Source organism: Notamacropus eugenii, chromosome 5 (genome assembly GCF_028372415.1).
Source record: "Notamacropus eugenii isolate mMacEug1 chromosome 5, mMacEug1.pri_v2, whole genome shotgun sequence".
NCBI lineage: Eukaryota > Metazoa > Chordata > Mammalia > Diprotodontia > Macropodidae > Notamacropus > Notamacropus eugenii.
In genome coordinates this window covers 304,154,128-304,170,868 of record NC_092876.1, presented here as the reverse complement: position 1 = coordinate 304,170,868, position 16,741 = coordinate 304,154,128, and the positions used below count along the sequence as shown (strand labels likewise).

The 16,741-nt window shown below is 33.8% G+C and overlaps 1 protein-coding gene and 1 pseudogene across 1 annotated transcript in view; both read right to left on the bottom strand.

Moving 5' to 3' along the window:
- Window positions 1-16,741, bottom strand: part of DPP10 (dipeptidyl peptidase like 10) — a 997,128-nt gene that overhangs the window by 573,849 nt on the left and 406,538 nt on the right. The gene's annotated exons all lie outside the window — the stretch shown is intronic.
- LOC140503225 (RWD domain-containing protein 4 pseudogene) lies at window positions 6,200-6,795 on the bottom strand (annotated as a pseudogene).

Genomic DNA, 16,741 nt, shown 5'->3' with positions numbered 1-16,741 from the left:
CCTTTGCCTTATGGAATATTGTACTCCAATTCCTTCGACCTTTTAATATAGAAGCTGCAAGGTCCTGTGTTATCCTCACTATAGCTCTTCAATACTTGAATTGTTTCTTTCTGGCTGCCTGCAGTCTTTTCTCCTTCCCTTGATAGTTCTGGAATTTGGCAATGATATTCTTTGGTGTTTTAATTTGGGGCACCTTTCAGGAGGTGAACGGTGGATTCTTTTGATGACTATTTTGCCTAGGACTTCTGGGCAATTTTCCTTGGTGATTTCTTGGATGATATTGTCCAGGCTCTTTTTTCATCATGGCTTTCTGGTAAACCAATAATCCTTAGCTTTTCTCTTCTGAATCTATTTTCCAGGTCAGTTGTTTTCCAATTAGATATTTTACATTTTCCCCTATCTTTTCATTCTTTAGATTTTGTTTGACTGATTCTTGATGTCTCATAGATTCATTAGTTTCTACTTGCCCTATTATATTTTTTATCAAATTGATTTTTTTCAGTTAACTTTTACATCTCCTTTTTCATCTGTCCAATTCTTCCTTGTAAGGAGTTATTTTCTCCAGTTATGTTTTGTTCTTCCTTTTCCATTTGTTCAATTTTCCTTTTCAAAGAGCTGTTTTCTTCAGTGAATTCATTTTTCATATTTTTAAAAGCATTGGTCAGTTTTTCTTCTGTTTCTCTAATGTGGGTTTTAAAATCCTTCCAAGAAGGCTCTTTCTGCTTCAGAACAGTTCATATTCCCTTCTGAAGTTTCAGATAGGACTATAGTGTCAATATTGACTTCTTTGGTATTTGTGTTTTAGTCCTTGTCCACATAGAAAGATTCTATGGTCTTTTGTTTCCTGCTTTGCTTCTTACTGATCATAATAACCCTTTGCCTGGCTTTTAAAATAGATCTCTGCATCTGTGCACAGGGAGTTCTGTCCCATAGTTCTTGTGCCTAAAACATGAGGCTTTGTGTGTTGTGACCTCTGGTTCCTTTAGCTAGAAACTAAAATCCTGCAGCTTACCTGGTGCTGAACTGGCTGGTGTTTGAAAGCAAAGGTCAAGTGAGGTCTTTTTCAGTTTTCCCAACAGTTATCCTGGAGCTAGCTTGTTAAGTGTGGGGGAAGGTTGGTCTGAGCACTGAATGCTACTCTGGTGAGCTAGATCATAGCAAGTTCAGCTGTCTGCACTATTACCTCCTTGATTCCCCTGGGGTACTGAGGCATGCCTGGGGTCCTAATGTTGGCAGTTGCTGGCTTCCTCCCTCTGGGGTTCAGGATGATCTCCTGGTTTGTTGAGGTGGGGCTGTTTGGGACAGCTCTGATCCTGCACTTTTGGTTGTCAGGCACAGCAAGAGGAGCTCTCCTTAGCGATCTTCCTGTCCTCATGGGCTGAGAGTCTGTTTACCCCTTCTTCTTCTCCCACTGTTCCAGGGTTTGTCCTGGGGAGATATTCTTTGGGCTCATCAAGGTCAACAAGAGGAACAAGGGGAAGGAGATAGCAATTGCCGATCACTCTGTCATCTTGTCTCCCAGAACTGGAAATCTCATTCTCCAATTAAAAATATTTCTAGATGTGGATGGACTGTTGCCTTTAAGTTTTCAATTTTTCATCACATTTTGGAGTTAGACATCTGACCATTTGATTTAGAGTTGTTAACACCCCCATTCCTGGTCAGCTAGATTTCCAGGTCTAGGCTACCTTGTCCTATTATCACCAAAATCTTGGTATGATTTGATTTGAACACACCTTTGCCATGCAACCCAAATGAAAGGCACAATAAAATGTTGGTTACTGAAAATAGAAGTACAGACATAGTGCAAAAATAAAAAATATTTACAATTTATTTTTTTCAATCAGAATATGACCTGAAACAATGAATAGAATATAAAAATAACAATGCATCCAACATGAAAAATTACTATTTCTTTTTAAACAATTTTACTGATTTAAAAACTGAGTTTTCTTAAACCTCATGATTTTATCAATAACACACACACAAACTCTCTTATAAAAAAGAGTTCAACAAATTGAAATGTAAAATTTACAGTATTCCATACATGAAACCCACCACTTCTCTATAAGAAGAGGGAAGTATATTTCATTATTTTTTAAACAGAAAATTGGTCATGGGATTTAGAATGAATTCTGATGGTACACTGTATTTTTAATTTCATTATTGTGTTCATTATGCTGTTCCCTTGGTTCTATCATCTCTATTTGCATCAATTAATATGACCTTCCTACATCACCCTGTATTTCTCAAATCAACCATTTATTTCAGCAAACTAACATTTATTTTCAATAATATAGCATAATTTGGTCAGCAGTTCTCTAGTCAAAAGATCAGTATTCACTTTGTCCCTATTTTTGACAATAAAAATGTTATTATGAATAGATTCATGTTTTCTTCTGTATTTTCTCTTTGGAGAAATGCTTTATTCAAATATAGAAAGCTACTATGGGAAGAGAGAAAATCAGGGCCCATCTTCAGAGGAGAATACTGAAGCAAAGAAACCCTCTTCTACTCCAAAGAGTAATGTCAAATTGCTACTTGTCCAATCCATTGAAGAACTTAAAAAAATACTTTAAAAATCAAATGAGAGATGGAAGAAAATTAAAATTTAAAATAAATATAATATCAGAAGAATAAGACGAATATGACAAGAAAGTCAATTAGAAAATGAGATCCAGAATCTTAAGGAAAACGATGACTCCCTGAAAATTAGAACTGGGCAAGGGGAAGCCAGAAAAGTTGTAAGAGATATAGCTTTCTCACTATTCCACTTTTGAAATCATCCAGACATAATACTCAAACCTATATTCTTTGTCTAAGTAGATTTCTACTTGCCTAATCATGATAAGTTTCTCAGGGGATATAAATAACATCTTTGTGTGTGAAAACATAAACCAGTAAATCTTGTTAAATCTCATATAATTTTTCACTCTTTTTTATCATTTTTATATTGCTGTTGACTGTTATATATAAATGTCAAGTTTTCTATGTAGTTCTAATCTTTTTATCTGAAATGTTTGAAAATACTGTATTAAATATCCATTATTCTCACTCTCTTGGATTATACTTAGTATTTTTTCTGGAGCAATTTAATTGGGATGTAACTTTATTTGGGCTGTAATTTTATTTACTTGCTTTAGAGAATTTCATCTTCCAAGCTCTCTAATGCTTCACAATGGTAGCTGCTATATTTTGGGGTATTTGAGTATCCACAGTATTTTAGTCATTACTTTCTAACTTCCTGCAATATTTTCTCCTTTGCCTTGTAGGTCTGGATTTTGACAATTATATTCCCTGAAGTTTACATTTTGGAATTTCTTTCAAGAGGTGATCAATTAATTCTTTCAATTTCTATTTTATCTTCTTGTTCTAAGTTTTCTCGACAATTTTCTTATCTAATTGCTCAAAGCATGATATCTAGGCTCCCTTTTTAAAATCATTGCTTTTAGGTAACCCGGTAATTATTCAATTATTATTTCTTGATCTATTTTCCAGTATTTTTAGTTCCTCTGAGATGTTTCATATTTTCTTCCATTTTTCAGTCTTTTTACATTTGTTTTATGGCTTCTCATATCTTTTGGAATCATTGACTTCCACTAATCCAATTCTAATTTTTAGGAACTGTTTCCTTTAGTGATCTTTGTATCTTTTGTTAACCATTTCGTTAATTCTAATTTTAAGTATTTTTTTCCTTCAACATTTTTATATATTTTTTACAATTTATTCAGTTCTGATTTAAAACAATTATTTAACTTTGTCCTTCTTTTACCAAACTGTTTATGATGTTTTCATAATTTTTAGCACATAAATGGAAATTTACCAAAATTGATGTCTCAAACACTAAAGAAATAAATTACACTAAGGCATCTTTTACTCCACTACTGTGTATTCAGTAAGGATTTTTTCCTAAAATACAAGAGAGCACATCTGTACAGAATTCTTTCCAATGCATTTGGCAGAATTCTGTTTTTCTTAACTTATATATTATAAAACCTTTCACGTTTAAATGTCTCAATACGTCAGTATTGAGAAAAATAGAATTAAAATTTATTTGTGACAATGTAGTTCTCTGCAAGAAAAAAGAAATAGAAAGTAACTACATACACGTGAAGTACATGAAAAGATCATCGTGGTATTCAACTATTAGCTTTCTTTGACACAATTTAAACATAATTGATTCAAGGCAATGAACAGATGAAGACATAAATAAAGTGATAAACCTATTAATATAGACCATGGTGCCAAATAACTTCATTCTTACTATTTACTCCACTCAGATGAGGACTTGAAAAGTGTATTTTTGGGGAGCAGCTTAATCTAATTAGTTTTATGCTCCCTTTAAAAAAATCACACCCTAGAATAAGATGGTACAAATTAATACTGTATATATCATTATTAACACTTCTTGGTATATGATCATTTATAAAACTTAACAAGCTCCTGAAAGGACACTGAGCAGTCCTGGTAGCATGTTTGACCTTCCTTTAAGGAAATTTGTAAGAATAATGAAACCACTCAAATCTCTTTGTAAAACTGTGACTTAATTACTTAGAAAACATAGAAAAGCTTATATTTCATAAAAGGCCACCTCAATAGAAGAGTACTACAAAAATGTTGACTTGAGTTTACTGTATTAAAAGATGATGTTTTCTTTGGGGACAGAGCCAAAATGGCTGCATAGAAGCAGGGATCTGCTATTGCTCTTTTCCCAAAGCCTTCAAAAAAATCTATAAAAAGACTCAAAACAAATTGTAGAGCAGTTGAAGTCACAAGAGAACAGGCTGAAGCAAATTTCAGCCCAAGACAATCTGGAAGACTGACAGGAAGGGTGTATTGCATTGGGCTGGGAGCAGAGCACAGTGTGTTGTGAGCGACACCAGGCACAGAAAGATTGTGCAGGCCTTCAGTGTTTAAAACACTGATGGGGGTTGTGGTTTCCAGACTTCTCAACCCACAAATTCCAAAGACAGCTTAGAAGGTTATTGAAAAGGTTCTCTCACTTGGCCGAGAGGGGAGCATGGTCTGGTCCCAGCCCCAACACAAGCCTTAGCCAAGGCCCCAGCCCCAGGGCATGGCAGGCAATGGTGGTGCAGAGGCTGTTTCTAGAGCCTTCCACTTAACAAAGAGTTGATAAGTCAAGTAATTGGCTTGGAAAATGAGCAAATGGGGAAAAAGAAACAGACTATAGATTCTTACTTTCTTTGTGAAGAAGTATTTTCCTATGCCATTAGTGATGAGTAAGATCAAAACATTCAACAAGAAGAAGACAAAAAAACCCAAAACTCCTTCATCCAAACCCTCCAAGAAACATATGAATTGGTCTCACATCATGGAAGAACTCAAAAAGGATTTTGAAAATCAAGTAAGAGAAGTAGAGGAAAAACTGAGAAGAGAAATGAGATACAAGAAAATCATGAAAAGCAAGTCATTAGCTTGCTACAGGAAACCACCAAAAATGTTGAAAGAAATAACACCTTTAAAATTAGACTAATCCAAATGGCAAAAGAGGTCTATAAATACAAATAGGAAAGGAACTCCTTAAAAAACAGAATGGGCCAAATGGAAAAAGAGGCCCAAAAGCTCACTGAAGAAAATTATTCCTTCAAAATTAGAATGGAGCAAATGGAAGATAATGACTTTATGAGAAATCAATAAAATTATATAGAAAAAAACAAAAATAATGAAAAGATAGAAGACTGTGAAATATCTCATTGGACAAATCACTGACCTAGAAAATAGATCCAGGAGAAATAATTTGAAACTTAGTGAACTACCTGAAAGCCACGACCAAAAAAAAAAAAAATGAACCTTGGCATCATCTTTCAAGAAACTATCAAGGAAAATTGCACTGATATTCTAGAAACAGAAGGTAAAATAGAAATTGAAAGAATCCAGTGATCATCTTCTACACGAGATCCCCAAATATGGGATCCATAGGTCTCATAGGACCCATAGGAATATGGGATCCATATTCCAGAGATTCCAGTTCAAGGAGAAAATATTATAAGCAGACAGAAAGAAACAATTCAAGTATTGTTGAAACACAAAAAGGATAACACAAGATTTAGCAGCTTTTACACTAAGGGGGGAGGTGGTAGAAGGGAGGGAAGATTGGAGGAAAGGGTAATCAGAATATATACTATTAAGAAAATCTGAAATTCAAAATTTTATGGAAGTGGATACTGAAAACTAAAAATTAAATTAAAAAAATGGCATTTTCTTGTATCAAATTTTTTTCATTATTCATTGTCTTTAGAATGCTTAAATGCTTTAACACATCAACCTAGTTTCAGCCTTGTGGAAGATGACTTTTGTGATCCTTCTTATGTGCCTACTTTGGATTCTGGTTTTGGAAAGCTGTTATTTTTTGTCTTTTTTCTTACTTGAGGGAGAAGGATTAAGAGTTTGAACTGAAATAATATTGTTAATTGATGTCATAGAATTAACAGAATGATGACTCTCCATGAATTGTTCTTTATTGTCCTTGGCATATTCAAACAATGTATATGTCATTACATTTCCAAGATTAACTTCAACTTCCTCCTGTAACTTAGCCAGAATGTTTTATGGCTGATAATATGGCATTGTTGCAAAAAGCATTCATAGATATGATTGAAGCTGTTTGTGGATGTGTTTTAGTCCAAGAATCTCTATTAAGAAGTCTTTGGGATCACCATTTTCACCTATCCTATATTGAAATGCAACTAGACTTAATTCTTAGAAGCTTTCATTGTCTTCATAAACAGAACATAATGCTTCCAGCTCCATCTTCTAGTCCTCATTGGCACTCATTGCTCTGGCAGAAAGGTCCTCCTCCCTCCAACAGTGAGACAGGAAATGGGGGAGGGAGGAGGAGGTGCTCAAGGCAGGAGTCAACACCTAGAAGTTAGAGTCACCCCATCTCCTCTTGCTGCACCTTAGTCCTGTCACCTTGTACCATAATTTTCTTGAATAGCCCTCAATTTTTAAAATAATTTTCCATCTACTTTTCTTATTTTACTTTTAAAATAGTTTTTGTTCTTTTTCAAGTTGTTTTTTTAGATCTGGTAGGAATTTTTTGGTCTTCATGTAATTTTTATTTTTTGAGGTTTGTATATATTTTCAATTCATTATTTCCTTTTGAATTTTGATTTTGAGCTTTCTGTCACCATGCCAACTTTTCATTATCAGTTATTTTTGGTTGATTTTTTCACATTTTCATCCCACTTCTTGACTTTGGACTTTTTGTTACAGTTGGATTCTTCTTACCTCTCAGGGAAATGACAGATCAGAGTTTCCATCCATTATGTTTCTTTTGGCTCGTGCATCCTATAGGTTTTTGGTGTTTTAAAATGATATAATAGGTAGTGATATCTGGTCACTGCTCTTCTGATCTACACTATGGTCTTCACCCAGGTAGGTCCCCTGCTACTCTCTGTACCTTGAAACTCTTATCTGTAACAGGATAATTGGCTACAAATCCACCAGATGACACCTAATCATACCCCGCGGATTGGCACAGGAGTTCCCTCAGATGTCTTCCTTACCACATGTTCAATCTGTTTTGATTTGATGTGTTTTTTGTTTGTTTTAGACAAAGCGTGTGGGGACAACTCAGTAAAATTCTTTCACTCTCATCCTGAATTCACTTCCAATAAATCTACTAATAATTTGTTGCATAAGATAGTAATAAAATCCTTAATAATTGAAACAAATTAGTTTAAAGGAATAATACGTTCAAAACCAGGGTAGGATACTAGGGGTTTGATTCCACAGTACGGTTATCCAGGGGAAAGAAGACATTTATTTATTATGCCAGCTTCCAGCTTGCCATCTTCATTCCATGTGGTCTTCAATTATTTGATATTCCACAATTTTTTCTGATACCTTCATTTGGGCCTGAGATGCTCTGCATCAGTTTGTCATATGACACTAGTTTCCCCTTCCTTTAAAATGTGGAATTTGTAGGTATGACATAGAAGTTTTTATAATTTTGTAACTATTAGAGTTTAAAAATGATTCCTTTCTCTTGCTGAAAGTGAGTATAACTTAGCATATTTTGTAACCATTGACTTTGTCAGAAAACTCTAATTAATAAGGAAAGCTGGGTCCACCACCAAGGTTTCAATATCATATCCATACCTATAATTTACTTTATGAAACATTTACTAATGAATAATCAGTATATAGAGACAAGCAGGGTGAAGCAGTTTAGTCATGAATATGTGCATTTAATATCTTTCTAGCATCATTAATGTTAATTTGCATTGTAAACTCTAAAAGGACTCTGACAACAGTCTATTTAATCAGCCTCTTAAACATTAAGTAGAAAATCATAGAAGTCTTGGATCCAGAGGGGAAAATAGTCATTTAAAAAATCCACTGATCACCTCCTGAAAGAAACCACAAATTGAAAATGCCAAGAAATATTGTTGCCAAAATTGAGAAATATCAGGTCAAGTAGAAAATAGTGCAAGCAGCCAGAAAGAAACAATTCAAATGCTGAGGAACTACAGTCAGAATCACACAGAAACTTAAAAAGATCAGAGGGATTGGAAACCAATATTCCTTAAAGTAAAGGAGCTTGGACTACAACCAAGGATCAATTACCCAACAAAACTGAGCACAAGTTTTCAGGAAAGGAGATGGACATTCAGTGAAAAAAGGGATTTCCAGACCTTCCTGATGAGAGGGCCAGAGCTCAATAGAAAATCTGATCTTCAAATACAAGACTCAAGAGAGGCATAAAAAGGTAAATAGGGAAATAAAAAGAAAAAAAAAACTTGTTATTCAACATGGGCAAATTGGTTATGTCCCTATAAAGAGGAATGATATTTGTTAATCTTGAGAACTGTATATTTATTATGACATTTAAAAGAGATTACATAGATAGAGGGAGTGGGTATAAATTAACTGATGTGAGGATAAAAATACTATGAACGGGTATAAAAGGAATGTAATGGAAGAAAAGGAAATGAGGAGGCAGAAAAGTGTAAATTATATCACATGATGAGGCACAAAAACATATTATAGTAGAAGGAAAGGAGGAAGGGAGAAGAGCATTGTTTGAGTTTGCTCTCATAAGAATGTGTATAAGAGGGAACAACATTCACAGTTAAGTATAAAAATTTAACTTGCCCTACAGGGTAAAGGAGGGGAAAAGGGAAAGAAAAGGGAGGGGATGGTTAGAAGGGAGGGAATAAGTAGAAAGGGAAAAGGGAAAGAAAAGAGAAAGGCACTGATAGAAAGGAGTGAAGATTGAGGGAGGTGGTAGTTAAAAGTAAAACTCCTTTGAGGAGGGGAAGGAAGAAGGTAGAAATAAAAGCATAATAGGAATGGGGGTAATAGGATAAAGAGAAAAACACAGATTATAATCATAACTTAAATGTGAATGAGATAAATTCTCCCATAAAAGGGAGGTGAATAGCAGAATGGATTAAAAACCAGAAACCTATCATAAGTTGTTTCCCACACATTTGATACAAGGGGAAACACATAGGGTTAAGGTAAAAGGTTAGAGTAGAACATATTATGCTTCAGTTGATGTAAAAAAAAGCAGGGATAGGAAGTCTAATTCAGATAAAGGAAAAGCAAAAATAGATCTAATCAAAAGACAAAAGGAAGGAAAGTATATTCTGCTAAAAGGCACCATAGACAATGAAAAATTATCATTACTTAACATATTCAGCTGGTATGGCATCCAAATTCTTAGAGGAGAAGTTAAGGGAGTTACAGGAAGAAACAGAGAGCAAAACTATAGTAGTAGGAGACTTCAAATTCCCCCTCTCTGAACTTGATAAATCTAACTTCAAAATAAACAAGAAAGAAGTTAAGGATGTAAATAGAATTCTGGAAAAGGTAAATATGATAGGTCTCTGGAGAAAATTGAATGGAAACAGGAAGGAATATACCTTTTTATCAGTGTTAGATGACATTTATACAAAAATTGACTATGTATTAGGGCATAAAAATCTCATAATACTGTACAGAGAGGCAGAGATAGTCAATGTATCTTTTTCTGATCATGATGCAGTAAAAATTATAGGCAACATAGGGCCAGGGAAAGATAGACCAAAAATTAACGTGAAACTAAATATTCTAATCCTAAAGATTGAGTGGGTCAAAAATAATCATATAATTAAGAACTTCATTCAAGAGAATGACATTAATGACACAATCTACCAAACTTATGGGATGGAAATAAAGTAGTTCTTAGGGGAAGTTTTACATCTCTAAATGCTTACATAAATAAAATAGAGAAAGAGGAGATCAATGAATTGCACATGCAATTTTTTTTAGCTTTCACTAGAAAAAAAATAAATTGAAAATCCCCAGTTAAATATCAGATTAGAAATACTGAAAACCACAGGCAAGATCAATAGAATTGAAATTAAGAAAACTACTTAACTAATCAACAAAACTAAGAGGTAGTTTTATGAAAAAAATAAAATTGATGAATCTTTGGTCAATTTGATTTAAAAAAAGTAAAGAACAAAACCAAATTGGCAGCATCAAAATGAAAAGGGTCAATTCACCTCCAATGAAGAGGAAATTAAAATAATAATTAGAAATTACTTAGCTCACCTGTATGACTATAAATTTGACAACCTTAATGAAATGGATGAATATTTACAAAAATATAAATTGCCCAAAGTAACTGAAAAGGAAGTAAAATACTTAAATAACCTTATCTCAGAAAAAGAAACTGAACAAGCCATTAGTAAATGCTCTAGAAAAAATCTCCAGGGACAGATGAATTTAAAAGTGAATTCTAAAAAACATTTAAAGAACAGTTAGCTCCAATACTATGTAAACTATTTGGTAAAATTGGTGAAAGAGTCCTACCAAATTCTTTTGATGACGTAAATATGGTGCTGATACCTAAACCGAAAAGAGCCAAAACAGAGAAAGAAAATTATAGACCAATTTCCCTAATAAATATAAATGCAAAAATTTTAAATGATATATTAGCAAAAAAGATTGTAGCAAATTATCATGATAATAATATACATTGATGAGGTTGGTTTATGCCAGGAATTCAGAGCTGCTTCAATATTAGGAAAAATATCAGTATAATACATCAAATAAACCACAAAACTCACAGAAACCATATGATTATCTCAATATATGCAGGAAAAGTTTTTTGACAAAATACAACATCCATACCCACTGAAAACACTGGAGAGAATATGAATGCATGGAGCCTTCCTTGAAATAATAAGTAATATCAACCTAAAATCATCAGCAAGCATTATATGTAATAGGGATAAGATGGATACATTCCCAACAAGATTGGAGGTGAAACAAGGATATTCATTATCACCACTGTTATTCAATATGATACTAGAAATATCACCCTTACAATAAGAGAAGTAAAGACAATGAAGGAATTGGGATGGGCAAAAAAGAAACTAAGTTATCACTCTTTGCAGATAATATGATGATATACTTGGAAAAACAATTAAACAACTTCAAATAATAAACAACTTGGCAAAGTCGCAGGATACAAAATAAAAACACATAAATCAGATGTATTTCTATGTATTACCAACAAAGTCTAAAAGCAAGATATAGAAAGAGAATTCCAATTCAAAGTTATTGTAGACACTATAAAATATTTGGGAGTCTACCAGCCAAAAGAAACCCAGGGACTATATGAACACAATTACAAAATACTTTTAACACAAATAAAGTAAGATCTAAATAATTTGAAGACAAATCAGTTATTTGTGATTAGGCTGAGGTATTATAATAAAAATGACAATGCTACCCATATTATTTTATGTTTTCATGCCATACCAATCAATCTACCAAAAATGTTTTCTATAGCTAGAAAAAATAATATCAAAATCAATCTGTAAGAACAAAAGTTCCAGAAGATCATGACAATTAATGAAAAGAAATGCTAGGGAAAATGGCCTACCCGTACCAGATCTCACATTGTATTACAAAACAGCAATCATTAAAACCACTTGGTACTGGCTAAGAAATAAAGGGAGTGGAGTATGTTAGGTACACAAGACACAGTAGTCAATGATCATAGCAGTCTACTGTTTGATAAACACAAGGACCCCAGCTTCTGGGATAAGAACTCACTATTAGACAAAAACTGATGGGAAAACTGGAAAATAATGTAGTAGAAACTTGGTATAGACCAATGCCTCACACTGTACACCAGAACAAAGTCCAAATAGGTACATAGTCTAGGTATAAAGGCTGATATTATTTTAAAAAATTAGGGGAGCAAGGAATAATTTATTTGTCAGATTTATAGGGAATGGAGAAATTTATGACCAGACAAGAGAGAGAGAACATTATGAATTCCAAAATGGATAAATTTTATTACATTAAATTGAAAACTTTTTGTACAAACAAAGCCAATCCAACCAAAATTAGGAGGGAAGCAGAAAACTGGGAAAGAGTTTTTACAAGCAGTACATGTGATAAAGGACTCATTTCTAAGATTTCTAAGATAGATGAGAAAGAGGCAAATTTACAAGAATGCAAGTCATTCCCCAGCTGTTGTTCTGTTCATCCTTCATTGTCAAAGAAGACTATGCCATCAGAGAAATGATGATATGACTTGCATTTGACTTTGTTTTGAGTGAGGGAGGGATATGCAAGGTCACCATCCTAACTTCTCCTCCAGAGTCATCTGAATCCAGTGACCAGATATTCATCAGGAAGACTGGAGATGACCCAGGATTCAATGAGAGACCTTGTCTCCTTTAGACCAAGGTCTATTCAGGAAGTCACTTAGGATGAGGTAATGGACACTCAGTGAACAGGCCTCTTTAAGAAGTAGCCAGTGTATGGCCACTTTAATGAGCCATAGGAAAAACAACATCAGCCTGGGAGGGGAATAGCAACAGTTACCATTCATAATCACTCTTAAGCCAGGAGGGCCCAGGGGAGAGCCCTTAGGCAGGGCCCTAGTATCCTGCAATGTAAGAGCTTGAGAGTGCATTAGGGGGAAGGAAAGGGGAAGGGAAGGGAGGGGAGAGGAGAGGAGGGAAGGGAAAGGATCTAGCCAGTACAAGCCAAGATAACTGGGCATCTTCTGGTCATCCAAATTTACTTTCCTTTGGAGAGGAGAAGGAAGGGGAGGGGGAGACAGATAGGAGAGGAGGAGTTGAGTTACCCAGTTAGCTGGGTCCCCATTCAGGCAACTGTGTCTACTGACAGACTTTGTTTGTCCTTTGTTGCCAAAGAAGATCATGCCCCAGAGAAATGATGACATGACTTGCACTTGACTTTGTTTTGAGTGAGGGCCAGTGACCTTGCACAGCCTCTCCCTCACTCAACACAAAATCAAGTGCAAGTCATTCTCCAACTGATAAATAGCTAAAGGATATGAACAGACAGTTTTCAGAGGAATTAAAGCTATCTATAGTCTTTTGAATAAATACTCTAAATCAGTATTGACTAGAGAGATGCAAATCAAAACCACATCACACTTATCAGATTGACTAACATGACAACACACAAAAATGATATGTTGGAGATGTCGGAGAGTTGGAACACTAATTCATTGTTGGTGGAACTGTGAGCTGATCTAACCATTCTCAAGAGAAATTTGGAGCTATGCCCAAACAACTATAAAAATGTGCAGACCGTTTGGCCCAGAAATATGGTTTCTAGGTCTGTATCCTAAAGAGATCATAAAATTGGGAAAAGGACCTACATTTACAAAAAATATTTACAGTTCTTTTTGTGGTGGTCAAGATCTAGAAATTGAGGAGATATTCATCAATTGGGAAATGGCCAAACAAGTTGTGGCATATAAATGTAATGGAATACTATTGTTCCCTAAGACGTGCTGAACAGGTAGACTTCAGAAAAACCTATAAATACTTATATGAACTGATGAGCAGAACAAGAAGAACGTTATACACAGTAAGAGCCACAGTGTGTGAGCACTGTTTCTGACAGACATAGCTCTTCACAGCAATGCAAGGACCTAAAACATTTCCAAAGTTTTCTTCATACAAAATGCCATTCACATTTATAAAAAGAACTATAGAGTCAGAACGCAGAATGAAGCAGACTATTTTCTCTTTTGTTATGTTTTGTTTTTTTTTTCTCATGGTTTCTCCCATTTATTTCAATTCTTCTATATAACATGACTAATGTGAAAATGTGTTTAATAAGAATGTATTTGTCGAAGCCATCTAAGATTGCAAGCTCTCCTGGGGAGGGAGAGAAAATTTGGAACTTATAAAAGTGATTGTTGAAAACTGATAATCAATAAATTAATTAAATTAAAAATTTAGAAAGATGGAGGGATACAGGAAGAGGGAGGGAGAGAGTGAGAAAGGGAGAAAACAGAGGAAGGAGACTGGAGGAAGGAGGGAAAGGGAAAGGTAGAGATAGACAAGAATCAGACAAACAAACAGAGATAGAGAGTCAGGAGTCAGAGGAAAGGAGGGTTAGAGAGAGAAAGTTCAGGCTTCACAAAGATTGGGTACATGACATTTAGAATATGTTTATACCCTAAGAAAAATGTGTTATCAGAAGAAAAAAATACATATTTATACAAATACAGATATCTCCTGGGGAATATTGGAAGCAGAGCATTCTCCCCTTTTCTCCTCTGTATTTACTATTTTCTTTCTTCATCCCGGCTACCTAAGACAGGATGAATCTACTCTGTATTTAGTGAGGAGAAACATTTTCAAATTCATTTTCAAATATTTTTGGAAATGACAAATAAACTTTAGAATGAAATACCATAAACTATGATCCAAAGAGCTTAAGTCAGAGTTATTGATTCTTTGCATTATCAAGGGTGGAGAATATACACTTTTATATAGCACCATATGATATACAAAATCTCATATTTTAGATATGTAAAGTCCAATGACTTTTCAGTTAAAAATGTCCTATCAATCTTGTCATATCAGTCATATTCATCAAATTACAAGTATTCTAATAAAATGAACATTGTTATCTTTGGTATATCAATAAAATGAAAATAGTGCCTTCAGTGGCCCTAATTAAAAGCTTTAATTAAGATTATAGTATTTTTATAGTGGAAGTTTTTTATGTAATACTCTATCTCCACTTTTCTAAAATAATTATTACTGGGAAAGAATTTTGTTGTTGTATACATCATTACCCACAGCTTTTCAAAATTGTTAAGCATTTGGAAGAATGAAGTTCTTTTTCTTTTTCTTTTAAGTCTCAACTATATGAAAATATCAGGGTCAATCCAGCATGGAACAGAGAAATATGAGATCTGCATGGGACAGTCTACTATAATTGATGGAAGCATCTAATTCTTTGAAACCATTTCTTTAGCAAATTTCTGTACTTCCTACATGTCTTTATCCAAATAGGATAGTGTCATTTTTCATGCTTAATATAGTTTGGAAAAAAATGCCACAAGTCACTGTTATGACATTGTACTCTCCTACTGGCAAACTATAATTTTAAGATGATTATCATATATATTTATTATTTTTATTTGGCCTTTGTTGGAGAAAGAATGCAGCTGGTGATCATTTATCATTTAAAGTGATTAGAGGTAGAGTGTTTATCACATCATTTTCTTCCCTTCTTTAGATCATATGGAATATAAACTAAAGGCACCATATATCAAGTTATTCCTCATAACTACAATAAAAACATACAATCTTTGCTAGATATATCTTACTGCTAAAGAATTATTGATGACTTGAGGGAATGCTTAATTACACTTCTTTAGTCCTGAGAGTTCTACTTCTTGCTATTACCAAGTTACAGGAGATATCAAGTATTTCAAAGTGATGACTGGAAAATCTACATTATCCAAAAGACACCAATTAGACTCAGATGTATACATATCTTGTTTTTAAACCTTATAGTTTATTAGTAAAAGAAAATTATTTATAAAAAATGTTACTGCTTGGACATCACTTGTCTTATCTTTAAAATGAGGAGATTTAACTATATTAGCATTCTTAATTTTAACATGCATGGATGCCACTTAAAGTCTGATGAAGCTTATAGATCCTTTCTCATGATTATCAGATAAATGCCAAAATTATTTCGATGTTAGTCAAAATTAGAAGTTAGAGATTCATTTATTCAAACTAATAGATTCTCAAGTTTTATCACGAGATAAGATACCTGGAAACATTAAAATCATTATATTGCCATTGATATCTAAAGTTTCATTTATCTTAAAACTATGATCCCATTAAAACTATATATATATACACACATATATACATACATATATACATATATGTGTATGTATACACATATATATACATACATATATACATATATGTGTATGTATACACATATACATATACATGAATAATGTGTGTATGCGTATGTGTAATATATTATTATACACAGCAATACCCAGGGCACAAATATTATAACAAAGTTCAAAGAAAGAAAAATAATTTTGATTTCTGAGATTTTTCTCTCTCCATCTTTGTCTAATTCCAAAATAGTTCCATCAGAAAGTGGCACATGTGGCTTGTGTTACCGATATACCTCTACATAAAATTATTTTTTAGTAAACAGCTATTATTTAGCTCATTAAGAGATACTCTGACTTAAAGTTGAAACTGGTTTCTCTAGCTTTAGAATGCCTGTATCCTCTCACATTTTTCTACCATCTAACCCAGTAGTATGCAATTTTTAGCTGCCATTGTGACACAGATTGATGTCCACAGCTTAGAAAAATCCAACCTCACCTGCAAGAACCCCATTTCTCATATACATCTTGTACATGACAGTCATACACACATATATACACACACTT